Raw genomic sequence first — 15159 nt, forward strand, 5'->3', positions numbered from 1 at the left:
AAGTGAATTCACAGTTATTTGAGAGCCAGTTAACCCATTATGAATTATATGATTCCATATTGTTGTCATTAACTCTATGTTTACATGATAGAAGTGCGATGTGGCATTGTTGCTACTCAGGTTTTATTATATTCAATAATCATGCCTTCTGCCAATTGTAGCAAAGTATTTGTCAATGACTATACTAGAATGACATAGTCCAACATTGCTTTACTGCTGCTCAACAATGTCATTGTCAATGACGGTTAACTCAAGGCAGCAGCTATTATAGATCTTGGCACCACGTGTTAGATTGTAATGTGTTTTATTTCTTTTTTCACTCAATCACGTTTTTTCACTATAATGTATTCACTATAAAGTAAACAAAATAATTAGTGTGGTGTGCACCATTAATGTACTTTCTGTGAATGACAGATTGACCAAGTCAGCCTTTCATTTATGTGTTAAAACTGTGTCATCGGAGCCCTGCGTCATCGGATCCCTGCGTCATCGGATCCCTGCGTCATCGGAGCCCTGCGTCATCAGAGCCCTGCGTCATCGGAGCCCTGGGTCATCGGAGCCCTGCGTCATCGGAGCCCTGCGTCATCGGAGCCCTGCGTCATCAGAGCCCTGCGTCATCGGAGCCCTGCGTCATCAGAGCCCTGCGTCATCTGAGCCAAGTGTCATCGGAGCCAAGCGTCATCGGAGACCTGCGTCATCGGAGCCAGGCGTTATCGGAGCTAAGCGTCATCGGAGCCCTGCGTCATCGGATCCCTGCGTCATCAGAGCCCTGCATCATCGGAGCCAAGTGTCATCGGAGCCCTGCGTCATCGGAGACAAGTGTCATCGGAGCCCTGCGTCATCGGAGCCCTGCGTCATCGGAGACAAGTGTCATCGGAGCCCTGCGTCATCGGAGCCCTGCGTCATCGGAGACAAGTGTCATCGGAGCCCTGCGTCATCGGAGCCAGGCGTCATCGGAGCCAAGCTTCATCGGAGCCAAGCGTCATCGGAGCCCTGCGTCATTGGAGCCCTGCGTCATCGGAGCCAGGCGTAATCGGAGCCAAGCGTCATCAGAACCCTGCGTCATCGGAGCCAGGCGTTATCCCCTTGGATGGACCTTAGACAAGGCGTCTTCGATACACCGCCCTCCTATTGAAGTTAATGGATATCTGAACTCTTCCCTTTGCTTCCCCCTGCATGCAATATGAACACAACAAGTACACACACCAGCAAGGACACACACCTGCAAGTATACACACCAGCAAGTACACACACCAGCAAGGACACACCTGCAAGTATACACACCAGCAAGTATACACACCAGCAAGTATACACACCAGCAAGTATACACACCAGCAAGGACACACACCAGCAAGGACACACATCAGCAAGGACACACACCAGAAAGTATACACACCAGCAAGTATACACACCAGCAGGGACACACACCAGCAGGGACACACACCAGCAGGGACACACACCAGCAGGGACACACACCACAAGGACACACACCAGCAGGGACACACACCAGCAGGGACACACACCAGCAAGGACACACACCAGCAGGGACACACACCAGCAGGGACACACACCAGCAGGGACACACACCACAAGGACACACACCAGCAGGGACACACACCAGCAGGGGGACACACCAGCAGGGGGACACACCAGCAGGGGGACACACCAGCAGGGACACACACCAGCAGGGACACACCCCAGCAGGGACACACCAGCAAGTATACACACCAGCAGGGACACACACCAGCAGGGACACACCAGCAAGGACACACACCAGCAAGGACACACCAGCAGGGACACACACCAGCCAGGACACACACCAGCAGGGACACACACCAGCAGGGACACGCACCTGCAGGGACACACACCAGCAATGACACACCAGCAAGGACACACACCAGCAGGGACACACACCAGCAGGGACACGCACCAGCAGGGACACACACCAGCCAGGACACACACCAGCAGAGACACACACCAGCAGGGACACACACCAGCAGGGACACACACCAGCAGGGACACACACCAGCAAGGACACACACCAGCAGGGACACACCAGCAGGGACACACACCAGCAAGGACACACACCAGCAAGTATACACACCAGCAGGGACACACACCAGCAAGTATACACACCAGCAGGGACACACACCAGCAAGGACACACACCAGCAGGGACACGCACAAGCAGGGACACGCACCAGCAGGGACACGCACCAGCAGGGACACGCACCAGCAGGGACACACACCAGCAGGGACACACACCAGCAGGGACACACACCAGCAGGGACACACACCAGCAGGGACACACACCAGCCAGGACACACACCAGCAGGGACACACACCAGCAAGGACACACACCAGCAGGGACACACACCAGCAGGGACACACACCAGCAGGGACACACACCAGCAAGGACACACACCAGCAGGGACACACACCAGCAGGGACACACACCAGCACAGACACACACCAGCAGGGACACACACCAGCAGGGACACACACCAGCAAGGACACACCAGCAGGGACACACACCAGCAGGGACACACACCAGCAAGTATACACACCAGCACGGACACACACCAGCAAGGACACACCAGCAGGGGGACACACCAGCCAGGACACACACCAGCAGGGACACACACCAGCAGGGACACGCACCTGCAGGGACACACACCAGCAAGGACACACCAGCAAGGACACACACCAGCAGGGACACACACCAGCAGGGACACACACCAGCAAGGACACGCACCAGCAGGGACACGCACCAGCCAGGACACACACCAGCCAGGACACACACCAGCAGAGACACACACCAGAAGGGACACACACCTGCAGGGACACGCACCAGCAAGGACACACCAGCAGGGACACACACCAGCAGGGACACACACCAGCAGGGACACACACCAGCAGGGACACACACCAGCAGGGACACACACCAGCAGGGACACACACCAGCAAGGACACACACCAGCAGGGACACACACCAGCAAGGACACACACCAGCAGGGACACACACCAGCAGGGACACACACCAGCAAGGACACACCAGCAGGGACACACACCAGCAGGGACACACACCAGCAGGGACACACACCAGCAGGGACACACACCAGCAAGTATACACACCAGCACGGACACACACCAGCAAGGACACACCAGCAGGGGGACACACCAGCAAGGACACACACCAGCAAGGACACAAAAAGCAGATGAGTGACAGGAACAAAAGATTATTATAGCGCGCATTCTATTCCTCTGCACTGTCCTGGCCATTGTCTGCAGCATCACATTAAGAAGCTCGGAATTGAGGTCTCTATAGAGACCGCGTAAGATGATTTTGTCATCAGCAGGAAGCTACACATTATTTCAGACAACATGAGGGTTATAATTAAATTTCTTTTACAGAAGATGGAAAACTTACTACAGTTTAATGTGAATCTCTACTAAGTCAACAACAAAAGTTTTTAGAAAATCAACTTGATTTATTGGGGTATTTTGTAGCCCCTTGCCTGGTAAAGCAGAAGAAGCAATGCATTGTATGTAGCAAAATAAGATATTTCTGGTGATCTTCAGACTTTTGCAGAACGAGGGCTGTATTTTAGGGCTAAGTTTTTTCTTTCAATGATTTTCTTAGTATAATTAACAAAACAGCCTGGATATTGCCTTTCCATGTAGTCCCATTGTGATAAAACTCATCCTGTACGTTCGCCATAAGGGAAAGGAAGACCGTGTGTGGCCTATCAGGTATCTTCTGGAGCTGGAAGATGTCCTATGGCACGGGTGGCCAACTCCAGTCTTTAAGGGCCACCCCCACGTCAGGTTTTAAGGATATCCCTGCTTCAGCACAGGTGGCTCAATCAGTGGCTCAGTCACCGACCACCTGTGCTCAAGCAGGGATATCCATAAAACCTGACTTGGTGGTGGCCCTTGAGGACTGGAGTTGGCAACCCCTGCCCTATTGCTCGGTACCAAACTGGGTCATAATCGCTAATCACAAAACTGCTGTTCTAAGCCTCTCCAACACTGAAGGGGTTAAACTAAATCAAGTACCACAAAACACCCCTCACTTTGTGAAGCTCATGGGGAGAGGATTTGACGTGAGTGGATACATGATTTTTCATCACACTGCTCTTATTAGCAAATAAAATATTAAATAGAATTTCATGGAGCGATTACATTTTTTTTTTATTTGATTTCAAATGGTAGATAATGTTCAGCTGGCAGCATGAAGTCTCCAGGCTGCTTTAATTAAATTACCCAGGGCTCCAAAGTGAAACATGAAGCCGGACTTTGTAATGTTCCACCGTCGGCTGGAGACCAACGTTGCACAACTCTTACACTCTCTAATGTGGCAGGTTTAATGCAGGTCTGGGATAGATGTCTGAATTCCTCTTCTCTAAACCTGGGGTTCTCTTCTCCCCTTGATACTTTATTGTTTAAGGGCCAAAAATAATCTGGAAAAGCCGGGAACCACATCAAAGGCAAAAAGTGTTCCATGGCTGTATTGTCCTGACCCACCTTAGTCTGCTCTAGAAAACGCCATACAATGTTTCAACTGCTCATACCAATATTTTGGGCCTGCTCATTAGACACTGTGATACCCAGATATGCTCAAACCTTCTGTGGCAATGTGGCTCTTACAATAAAGGTGAAGCCCAGGCATTGTCCTGTCGTCTGGATGAATATACAGGGTTGCCCTGTATATACACCCTATTGTGGCTCATGTGGCCATATATATCATGTGAATGTATATGTGTAAACCTTTATTTTCTGTGAAATGTATTTGTGTTTGTGTAACTGTGTGTTTCTTTGTTCCCTGGGCATGCTAGGCTGGTAATACATGTAATGGGTATTTCCCCCCCCCCCCCCCAATCGCAGATAGGGACCATGTGGGGAAATCTACATAGGTTACAGTGTGGTGCAATACCTGTTAGGTTCACAGGAGGCCTGAACCTCCGCCACTGGGAGCCTGGGGTGTATCCTGGAACGTATGCTTACAGCGCCTCCACCTGTGCAGGGATTCCAGGTGTATAGAATGACCCCTGACACAGGACCCACGAATAGGAAACATACAATGGAGTATATATATATGTAACTGTTTACTATAACATCACATCAACACAATAGCAACACAGCCGTGTCACCCTCTGCCACTAGCTGGCTGACTGTTTAGAATAACCATAGATGCAGGACAAATTGTTATTAAAATTAATAGAAAATTAATAAAAAACCGGAGAGGTGGGGTAGTACATAGGGGGATTATATATAAACCCTATTGTCGGTCTATTAACCCTTGAAAGGTTTGTAAGTGTTTAGAGAAGTATCACACAGGTAAGTAAGGTGAGGATAGTATTATATCCCTGATCCCTTGTGGGAGCAACCATAAGCTTACACAGGAGAGAATGAATATAGCTATACAGATAGATACATATGTTCAGGGAAGCTATAGAAATAAGTGCCAGGGAGTCTGCCGTGCGCTTCAGTGTAATTACACAGGTCTGGAAGTATCAGACACTGGAGTAATACGAGGGAGCTATGCAGGGCCACAGAGTCAACCGGTGCAGGGGGATAACAATGCTACATCACCTGCTCCTCCGGTTTGGGACCCACTCTCCTCGCCTGCTCCTGCGTGCCACCGTCAATGTGAATCAGGAAAATGGTGGAGATTCGGCGCAACTGCGCATGTCTGAAAAAAACTCTTTATTAAACATTGACTGACACTAAAGTCTGGGTGCTGTTGCTGCCCACGAATGCAGTCTACGAAGCACCCAGATGGTACACAGACCCTCACCATTCCGACAAGCCGACGTCACGTTTTTTATTAATTTTAATAACAATTTGTCCTGCATCTATGGTTATTCCAAACAGTTATCATTTTAAGATTAATCAATGAATATTAAGTTTTAGTTTGGGTGCACTCTCTAAGTGCCACAATATAGGGATTCTTTCTTTCCTCTCACTTAGTCTATTATTTATTCCCTGTGAGCACCACCCTTCCCTTATACTGTTTGGGGTATTAATCCCTCTTCATTCGCTTGAGCAGGGTATATCTGCCAATACTATAATCTGCAGATGTTACTTGGTTTATATATACAGGCATACCCCGCATTAACGTACGCAATGGGACCGGAGGATGTATGTAAAGCGAAAATGTACTTAAAGTGAAGCACTACCTTTTTTCACTTATTGATGCATGTACTGTACTGCAATCGTTATATACATGCATAACTGATGTAAATAACGCATTTGTAACAGGCTCTATAGTCTCTCTGCTTGCGTACAGCTTCGGTACAGGTAGGGAGCCGGTATTGCTGTTCAGGACGTACTGCTGTTTGCCTATTGGGCGACATGTACTTACTCGCGAGTGTACTTAAAGTGAGTGTCCTTAAAGCGGGGTATGCCTGTACCCAAGTGTCCCAATAGTCCAGAAACCCACCCACTAGGCGTGATCAGCGCCTGTAAGGAGACCGGTATGTAGGGTACAGTTGGTGCACTTGTAGAAATACCTGACCGGCCTCCTGCGCCCAGGTTCAGCAACAACAGGAAAAGGACCCGTCTGCATCCAACGCTGAATCTGCAGCAATGGCGTCCTCTCCCAATCCAGATGATATCACCACACAGATAGTCTATCTTGAGTGATGCAGGTCTGATCCCAGACACACTTGTCACACTGCTCCCTCCTTGTCAGAGCACACAGCAGCGTCTGTCTCACTGACAAAGCTACTGCTAAAAGGGCAAAGTCCCTTTCTTAGGGCCTTCCCTACACAGCAGCTACACATCTACTGGTGAGTTGGGCCTAGCTGGGGCCTGGGGGTAACCTGGCCTAGTGTAAGAAGCCACTTGCTCCCTACACACTACCACCCCCTCCCTTATCCCAGCTCCAACTAACTCTCCCTGTCTGCACACAACAATGTATCTTCTCCAGCATGAGAATCTGTCAGCCTTAGTGTCTGTCTGGCTGCATGTGACAGAGATCATAGGGCAGTCCCCAGAGGCTGCTGGGAGTTGTAGTCCACTCTGGGGCTTTTCCCTATGAGGACCACATGGGCGCCTCTCTAATGGCCGCCTACCTCTCTCTCTCTGCGCCTGCGCTAGACTAATGGCCGCAGCGCCACTCTCCTGCACATGCGCAACATCTAGGGGGCCCTGCACTACAGGTAATGGCCGCCGCGACGCCTCATGCGCACCGCGCCTGCGTGAACCCCGCGCCAGTCGCAACATGGCCGCCGGTACTCTTGGGGCTACACTGCGCATGCACGACTTCCCGCGCATGCGTGAACGCACGCAAAATGGCAGCGCCCTGGCACTGATGTCGCCGGGAGCCCCTGCAACTGCCTGATATGGTGCGGGGGTACCCGCTACTCTGCGCAGGTGAGGAGGGTCAGAGGGGACCCTGCTACATACACTTACCCAGCCTACACGCCCAGGGATCGGGGGTTAGCTGGTTCCACGAGTGCGTTGAGGGCAAAGGAGAGTGGGGATGGGCCGGCCTCGTATCTGGGAGCCAGTGTGTGCCCCAGACAGACATGCACCTATCTCATCAAGAGGTATCAAGTCAGCATTGTGAACCTGGACAGGTATGCGCTGGTCTCATTGGCTGGTTTGTAATGCCCACCCTCCTTGCCTCAGCTTCCCCCAGCCCGGATTGGCCAACATAGACGAGCCCTCGCACAGTGATTGCCCCAACACACAGCATCTGAGCTGTGATTGGTTGCCGCCCCGTTCTCCATGATTTCCTATGGAGGCGGGGAATCTAGAAATGGCGCAGCCGATCTCAGCTCCCCAGACCTTGCTGAGTCTAGTGTGAAGATGAACTAAGCGGTGTACTCTGAGGTTGTGCCAGAGACACCGGAAACCGAGGCTGCCTGCTATTCCAAGTGGAAGAGTTAAAGTTACCCTGTTGTGACTTGCATTCAGCGCTGCCTGCAGTTCCCAATCCCCCCACCGGAGTGGAAACTGCACTGAGCAAGCCATTTCGGTGGCGCCGGGCACCTAGGACTGCGAGGATTCCCCCTGTATCCCCTGTGTGGAGTTAGTATAGCTCTGTCAGTGATATTGTGTTGTGTCTGCTGGCTCCGGTCAGAATAAATATACGTTTATTTGATCTTTGTGTCCTGTCTGGTGCTTGATCCCGCGAAAGAGTCCAAGTCTCCCGTGACACCTTCTTTACGCCTTAGACCATTTTATGGCTGGTTCACTTAAATAGGCTAAGACAGGGGTGGCCAACTCCCATCCTCAAGAGCCACCAACAGGTCAGGTTTTAAGGATATCCCTGCTTCAGCACAGGTGGTTCAATCAGTGGCTCAGTCCATGGCAAGGATATCCTGGTCTATTGGTGGGCCTTGAGGACTAGAATTGGCCACTGCAGGGCTAAGACATAGAATTATTCTATAAATTGCCCTGTCGCTGTATCTTTACACCTTTACATTGATAACTCAAAGCTTTAACCTGCTGCGTTAAACTCATATACAGGTTCTGTATCCATGAGACATGTATATGTTGTTCCCCTTGAAATCATTGTTTTTGAACAAAAAAAGGGCTTTGTCCTCACAAAGAGGAAGATTTGGGAGGAAAGTGGGGTTAGACCATCTTTATCGGGGGGTAGAAACATTATAGATTTTTTTTTAAACTAAGTATCAGGGAGAATCTGATGTAAAATAAGAGTGTACAGGCAGTATTTCTCCACACAGGACATTTATAAAGGTCCTACACACTGTCTGAATATTGCGAACAGTTGAATCTTCCAGTTTGAGCAATTTAATCTGGTGTTATTTTTTTTATTAGAATTGCACTTATTTGCTGCAAGGAGACTTTGATAAAATAACCCCTTGTGTGCCTTTTCACTTCTGAACCTCGTGTCCATTCATATAGATTACAGATCTTTATTCTGCGTTATATGTGATAAACACCCATTCATTGGGCGCCCCAGAACTGCCATAGTGAAAGTGGTCATTCATTCAGAACAATGTAGCAGTAAATCAGTGTTAAAATGTTATTCAATGCGTCCTGAATCCCACTGTGATCGATGCAAATACAGTACCAGATTCCTGCAGGATTAATAGCTTGATCAGCAGGATGATCCAAAATCAGGGAGTTTGCTGTGAATTCTCTGCATGTTCTGCGCATCCTGGAAGTGAAGCCTCTCAGTGCCAATTTCCCCACAACTGAGCAACAACTCAATAACAAGCCCCACCAAGAGATGCAAAACACTGCTTTCTAATTATCTGAGCTGCAGGAGATGGGAGTGTTAATGAGCTCCAATTACTATAATAAATCTTTTGCTTGGACAGATTTGATCTGTCTCCCTCCCCCTCCTCTTATTTTGCTCTCACTCTCTCTGCCCCTCTCCCCCCCCCCCATCTCTCTCTCCCACTATCCCCCCTTTCTTTCCCTTTCCCCCCTCTCCCCTGCTCTTTTCTACTAATCCCCCCTTTCTCTGTCCCCCCCTCATCTCTTCCCCCCATGCTCCTTGTTCTCAATCTCTCTCTCCCCCTCTTTCTCTTCCACTATTACCCTCCTTTTTTCTCTCTATCCCACTCTCTCACTTTCTCTCTCTCCCTCGCTCTCTTCCCCCCCCATGTCTCTTCCATTATTCCCCCTTTCATTCTCTCTCCCCCCTGCTCTCTTCCCAACCCCCCACCCCATCCTTCTCTTCTCAATCTCACTATTCCCCTTTTTTCCTTGCTCTCTCCCCGTCTCTTCCACTATCCCCCCTGCATCCTCTCTCTCCGCCCATCCTCTTCCTTCTCAATCTCTCTATCCCCCTTTCTCTTCCACTTTTCCACTCCTTGTTTTTCATTCTCCCCCCCTCTGTCTCTTTCTCACTGTCTCTCCCTCGCTCTCTTCCCCCTCTGTCTCTTCCACTATTCCCCCTTCATTCTCTCCCACCTCCTCTCTTCCCCCATCTCCCCCCCCCCCCCATTGTCCTCTCTCTCAGCGATCGAGACCAAAATGCATTTGTTTTGACATGATGTCGCACCGCTGTCACCGTCACCGCTGTCACCGCAGCCTTATGGAAACACTGGAAACAGTGAAAAATATTCAGTTTTCTTTTTTTTTGTGTGCTAATATTAAGAATTCACATCATGCTCTTGCCAAAAATGTAGACACCCAATAAAGTCTTTGATGATACTGCAAATAAGTGAAAGAAAAATAACCAATAACCGTATGGTGTCTGGTTTGCTCTCAATTTCACAAAACAGAGACAGCTACCAAGCTCAAACACATACGTCCATAAGCTGGACTTCAAGTACATTGGACTTATTATTTCAATGTTGCGCTGTAATTGTTATTTATATGTATACACATGAGTTTTTATGTCACTAGCGCCTTTTGCACTAATATTCACCCACACAAGTCCAAAAGAATAAATCTGCTGTCCCCAAAACAGTTGCTGGCTCTATACTTCTTAACACAATGTTCCCTATATTAACTACTTAATACAGTAACCATCTTAAAGATTTGGAAACATACATTAAAAAGCAGTAAAGGCTAAAATACCTGTTTGTGGAGGGGTTGTTGCCAAAGGCCCGTTTCTCTTCTTTCCTTTGCCGTTGAAGCTTTTCTCTCCCCCCTCTGGGATATTTCTACTCAATAAAAATGTTAATTTACAGCTTTATACAAATACCACTAGAGGGCAGCAGAAAACAGTGAAATTACACTGCTGAATCCTTCGTGGAACCATAAAACTGGCACATACCCTAATGCAAGTACCTTACTGTATTATCCCAGGGATGAGCAACCCCAGTCCTCAAGGGCCACCAATAGGTCAGGTTTTCAGGATATCCCTGCTTCAGCACAGGTGGCTCAATCAGTACCTGCTTCAGCACAAGTGGCTCAATGAGCCACTGATTGAGCCACCTGTGCTGAAGCTGGGATATAGTGAAAACCTGACGTGTTGGTGGCCATGGAGGACTGGACTTGGGTAGGCTACTGATGATGTAGTGCTGAATACCTGCGAGGGAACAGGAGAGATAAGTTGCCCGCAATAGTGTTGGGGCACAGGACAGTCTTTTAGGGGATCCGCTGGCAGTCCCACCACTGACAACTTTTTACCCACAATACCTCTGTCCAACAGACTGCCGCCGAGCCACAAGTCTCACTCAAGTGCAGGTAGGAGATGTCACCGGGATTGGTCTTTTCCGCAGCGGTGGTGTCTTGGGCAGCGCCGACGTCCTGCTCTGGCACGGGCTCCTCTTGACCTCCGGCAGCACCACGGACTTTAAGACAGATGGTGCGACCTCTGGACTCTGCAGCTTCTCTGGACCAGCTTCTCCATCGGACGAAGTCGTTGATAAGGACACTGCATCAGGGAAGAAACCATTCCTGGTTTTGAAACGCGTTGGATAAGATACCACTATTTGAAGATCTTTGTGACCTAAATACATCCTGCTCCTCTTTAACACTGCTGGGACCCGAGATCGGGTAGAACTGCGACGCGCAGCTCACGACTTCCTGAGTCGCAGCGTGGTGACATCACTGACGGCCGGACTGTGTAATAACGGGAGATCTAACGCAGAGTTCCTGATTCTTTGCACTATCTCATGAAAGGACTCTCTTGCGATTTACCAGCAGTACATCTGCACTCCTTGGGACTTTTAACCAACAGTTAGTCCATTGATATATCCTTGGATACCTATCCTGCGCTTTATCGTGACGACCCATGACCCACTCCACCTGTGGGTTCACCAGATGACACCATGCTGGAAAGACCTGGTCCTGCTGTCTCGTGCTTGGGTAACGATATCCCTTGAAATGCTGGCATAATTATTTTCTGATGTACGCAAGTTACCTACCGTGTATTGTGTTGATTCAATAATAATTTATTTAATGCACTATGAGCGCTGTGCGCTGTTTTTTGTGGGTTTTTTTCTGTTAAGGTTTAGGGGGTGTTTGAGCCACCCCTGTCTCTACAGCTGCAGACGCTCTCTACGATTAGGATCACGTAATTTCAATTTATTTCACCAATTGTTTTTTCACCATCTCACTTGGGTTTTGTGTGATTTAATATATAAGTTGATTTCTAGTAGCGCACTTTCACCCACTTTATTTGAGTAGACACCTCTGACCATGTTACTCTTTGTTGTGCCAGTTTGCAGGAGACTCAGGCATTGCCATACTGACCAGTCTGTATTGGCTCATCGGGGAAGGTCCTCCTGGGGCTCCAGATATATTTCAGTACCTCTGACTGTGTAGTCTTCCATTCCATGACCTCAGTCATGCTTTGCCAGCTGTCGTATCCAAAGGCCCAACACTAGTCATAAACATTTTCCGTGCACACTCTGCAGTGGAGTAGCACAAGGCAATACCAGTGGTTTGTAATGTGGCTGGGTTGGCTCCCCACTCTGAGAAGACCCAGCCTTCGGAGAAGACCCAGCCTTCGGAGAAGACCCAGCCTTCGGAGAAGACACAGCCTTCGGAGAAGACCCAGCCTCGGAGAAGACACAGCCTTCGGAGAAGACACAGCCTTCGGAGAAAACACAGCCTGCGGAGAAGACACAGCCTTCGGAGAAGACCCAGCCTTCGGAGAAGACCCAGCCTGCAGAGAAGACACAGCCTTCGGAGAAGACCCAGCCTTCGGACGATTGTGTTGAGTGCACTGATTTGTTCCTTTTGTATTCTCTACGTTTTGATCTAGTAACAAAGCAGAGAGAAGAAAGAAGGTGGTATAATACCTTTTATTGGACCAACAAGTAGTTGGTACGTTACAAGCTTTCCACCTTCTCCTATGTGATGAAGGACCCTGAGAGGTTGGAAAGCTTGTAACATATCAACTACCTGTTGGTCCATACCCACTCCTCCCTCTCCCTCCTCTGTTACTGCCTGGAAGAAAGGACCAGCACAGCTCCACACCCATCTTTGCATGTTTTGAAGGAAAGTGTTCGATCTAATGTCACTCCCAAGCAGACAGAGTCGGGGTGATTATAAGTATATGATCAATGCTTTGTGAAATGGATTAACTGTTCAGTTCTTTCACAACTGCGACGTTTCACTGCTAGCGCTTTCTCTGTATTTAAATGCATGCAAACTCATTAAGCTTGTTTGTCTGGGTTGATATCTCTGTGCAAATTGAAAATAAATCCATACATGCAGAACCCAATGAGCCAGATTTTATTCTGACGGTTCCTACTCATTGCTCCAAATTGTAAAAGGCACAATTAGCCCACGGGAGCAGAAATAACAGGTCTAAAAATACCTCTAAACAATGTCTAATCTTTTCATAAGTTTCAGCAGCACGCAGCTTTCAAAGGCACTAATCCCTGCTAAATGCCACTTCATTGTGAGTCTTTGTAGCTGCACAGGATTTAGGTGGAAATGTGTTTAACCCTTTGCATGAGACACCCAGAAGGATAGAGATACGCATGCTATTTTATTAGGATGCAAATCCAAAAACCAAACACACACCTTTTTAACAAAAATGACATGCATATATTAAATATGAAAATGTGGTGTGTGCAGTGAATGCTCAGAGTAAGAATCGCACTGCACTGAGTAATACTGCAGGGCTCCCTGGCAGCCAAGGGCAAGGCAAACGAGGGATACCTAGGGGGACGTTCTCTAAGACAGGGCCCTGTCGCTAGGCTGCAGAGCTGGGAAATATTGAGCCCATTCTGCCACTGTAGACCCTTTTCTGAACACTTCCAGGCCCTTAACTTTAAGAGATGCTGGGCAGCAAAACGCCAGAAAGGTTTAGCAAAGCAAGTAGAAAAATCGTTTTCCTTTTCTCCTCCTGTCACAAACAGAAGAGTTATGAGCAGCCTTGGGTTTGATATCATGCACAATAAGAAGCGGCGGAAGTCATTTGTCCTGTAGAATCAAGGTTAGATTAACCTCCTCCAAACCTGCTCTGTAGTGCACAATTCCCTAATGCAACAGATACGTTTAACTCCTTATCAGATCGATGGTGTCAAACGTGGCCTACTAATTGTTCTCTCACTTGTTAAAGATCCCTGGGGAATTCCATTAATTCTCCATCCAGGATGTTGTTTCTTTAATGTATGTATTTATTGCTGTACACAGGTGCACGGCCAGAAGAAAATTAGTTTCCTGGATGAATCTTCAGAAAAAAGTAACTTATTTGTTCATCTGTAAAGTACAGTTTTTCTTGTCACTTTATTAGAGTGTAAACTGAACAATCCGTTTATATTAAATGTGTTAATGAAGCTGCTTATATTATTAATATTTTCAAGGGAACCTTCCACGGTGCCGCAATAGGAAAGTTATGTATCAGTGTATTCAGCCCGTGCTCACGTACGGATGTGAAACTTGGACATTAAATGCGAAGATAAATCTGAAGCTTCAGACAACTTGAAGTAAGGAGAGATGCATGCTGGGTATTACCTAAAGAGCCAGAAAAATGAATGAAAGGGTCCGAAACCAAATAAAAGTCTGTGACATCACAAGTGTGAAGAAATTAAGATGGCGGTGGGCCAGACATGTCGCAAGAAGAAATGACCACCGTAGGAGGAAGATGCTACTCTACTGGATTCCACGGGGAATTAAAAGACTAAAATGACAACCAAGCACAAAATGGGAGGATGAAATCAGAAAATGTGTTGGAGCGACGTAGAGAAGAGAGGTTTGCGACCGCAGTACCTGGGAGAACTTTGGGGGGCTTCATCCAGCAGTGGGGAGCCCAGGGCTGAAGATGATACTCTTCATATGTCTTTAAATAGTTTAAGCTCTAAAAACACAGGTGAGAACTAGTAACATATTATTTTGATGGGGTGGGTTTGTCCTTCCCCTATATCAAATTAGATAAGATTGAAAAAAAACAAAACACACCTTTTGGGACAATGTTAGTTGAAGAGACATATTTGGAAGGCTATGGCTGTGATTATTGTGTGTTATTAGCACCTCCAGTCCCGGCTCTCACCCTGCCTCACTGGTTAACTGATCGCAGCTGAGCTTTGCCTTTATATATGTGTAACGGGTATTCCCCCACCCAATCGCAGATAGAGTGTAGGTGCGGAGAACCTAATATTACCAGGTGTGGTGCTTTACCTGTTAGGCTCACAGGAGGGCTGAGCTTCCGCCACGGGGAACCTGAGGCACGTATAATATGAGAAACCTCGTACTCGGTGCAGCGCCTCCACCTGCGATGGCTCCCACCAGAGGGGGAGTGGTTACTCGCAGGACAATATATATCACT

The sequence above is a fragment of the Ascaphus truei genome, chromosome 9 (genome assembly GCF_040206685.1).
Source record: "Ascaphus truei isolate aAscTru1 chromosome 9, aAscTru1.hap1, whole genome shotgun sequence".
NCBI classification, from domain to species: Eukaryota; Metazoa; Chordata; class Amphibia; order Anura; family Ascaphidae; genus Ascaphus; species Ascaphus truei.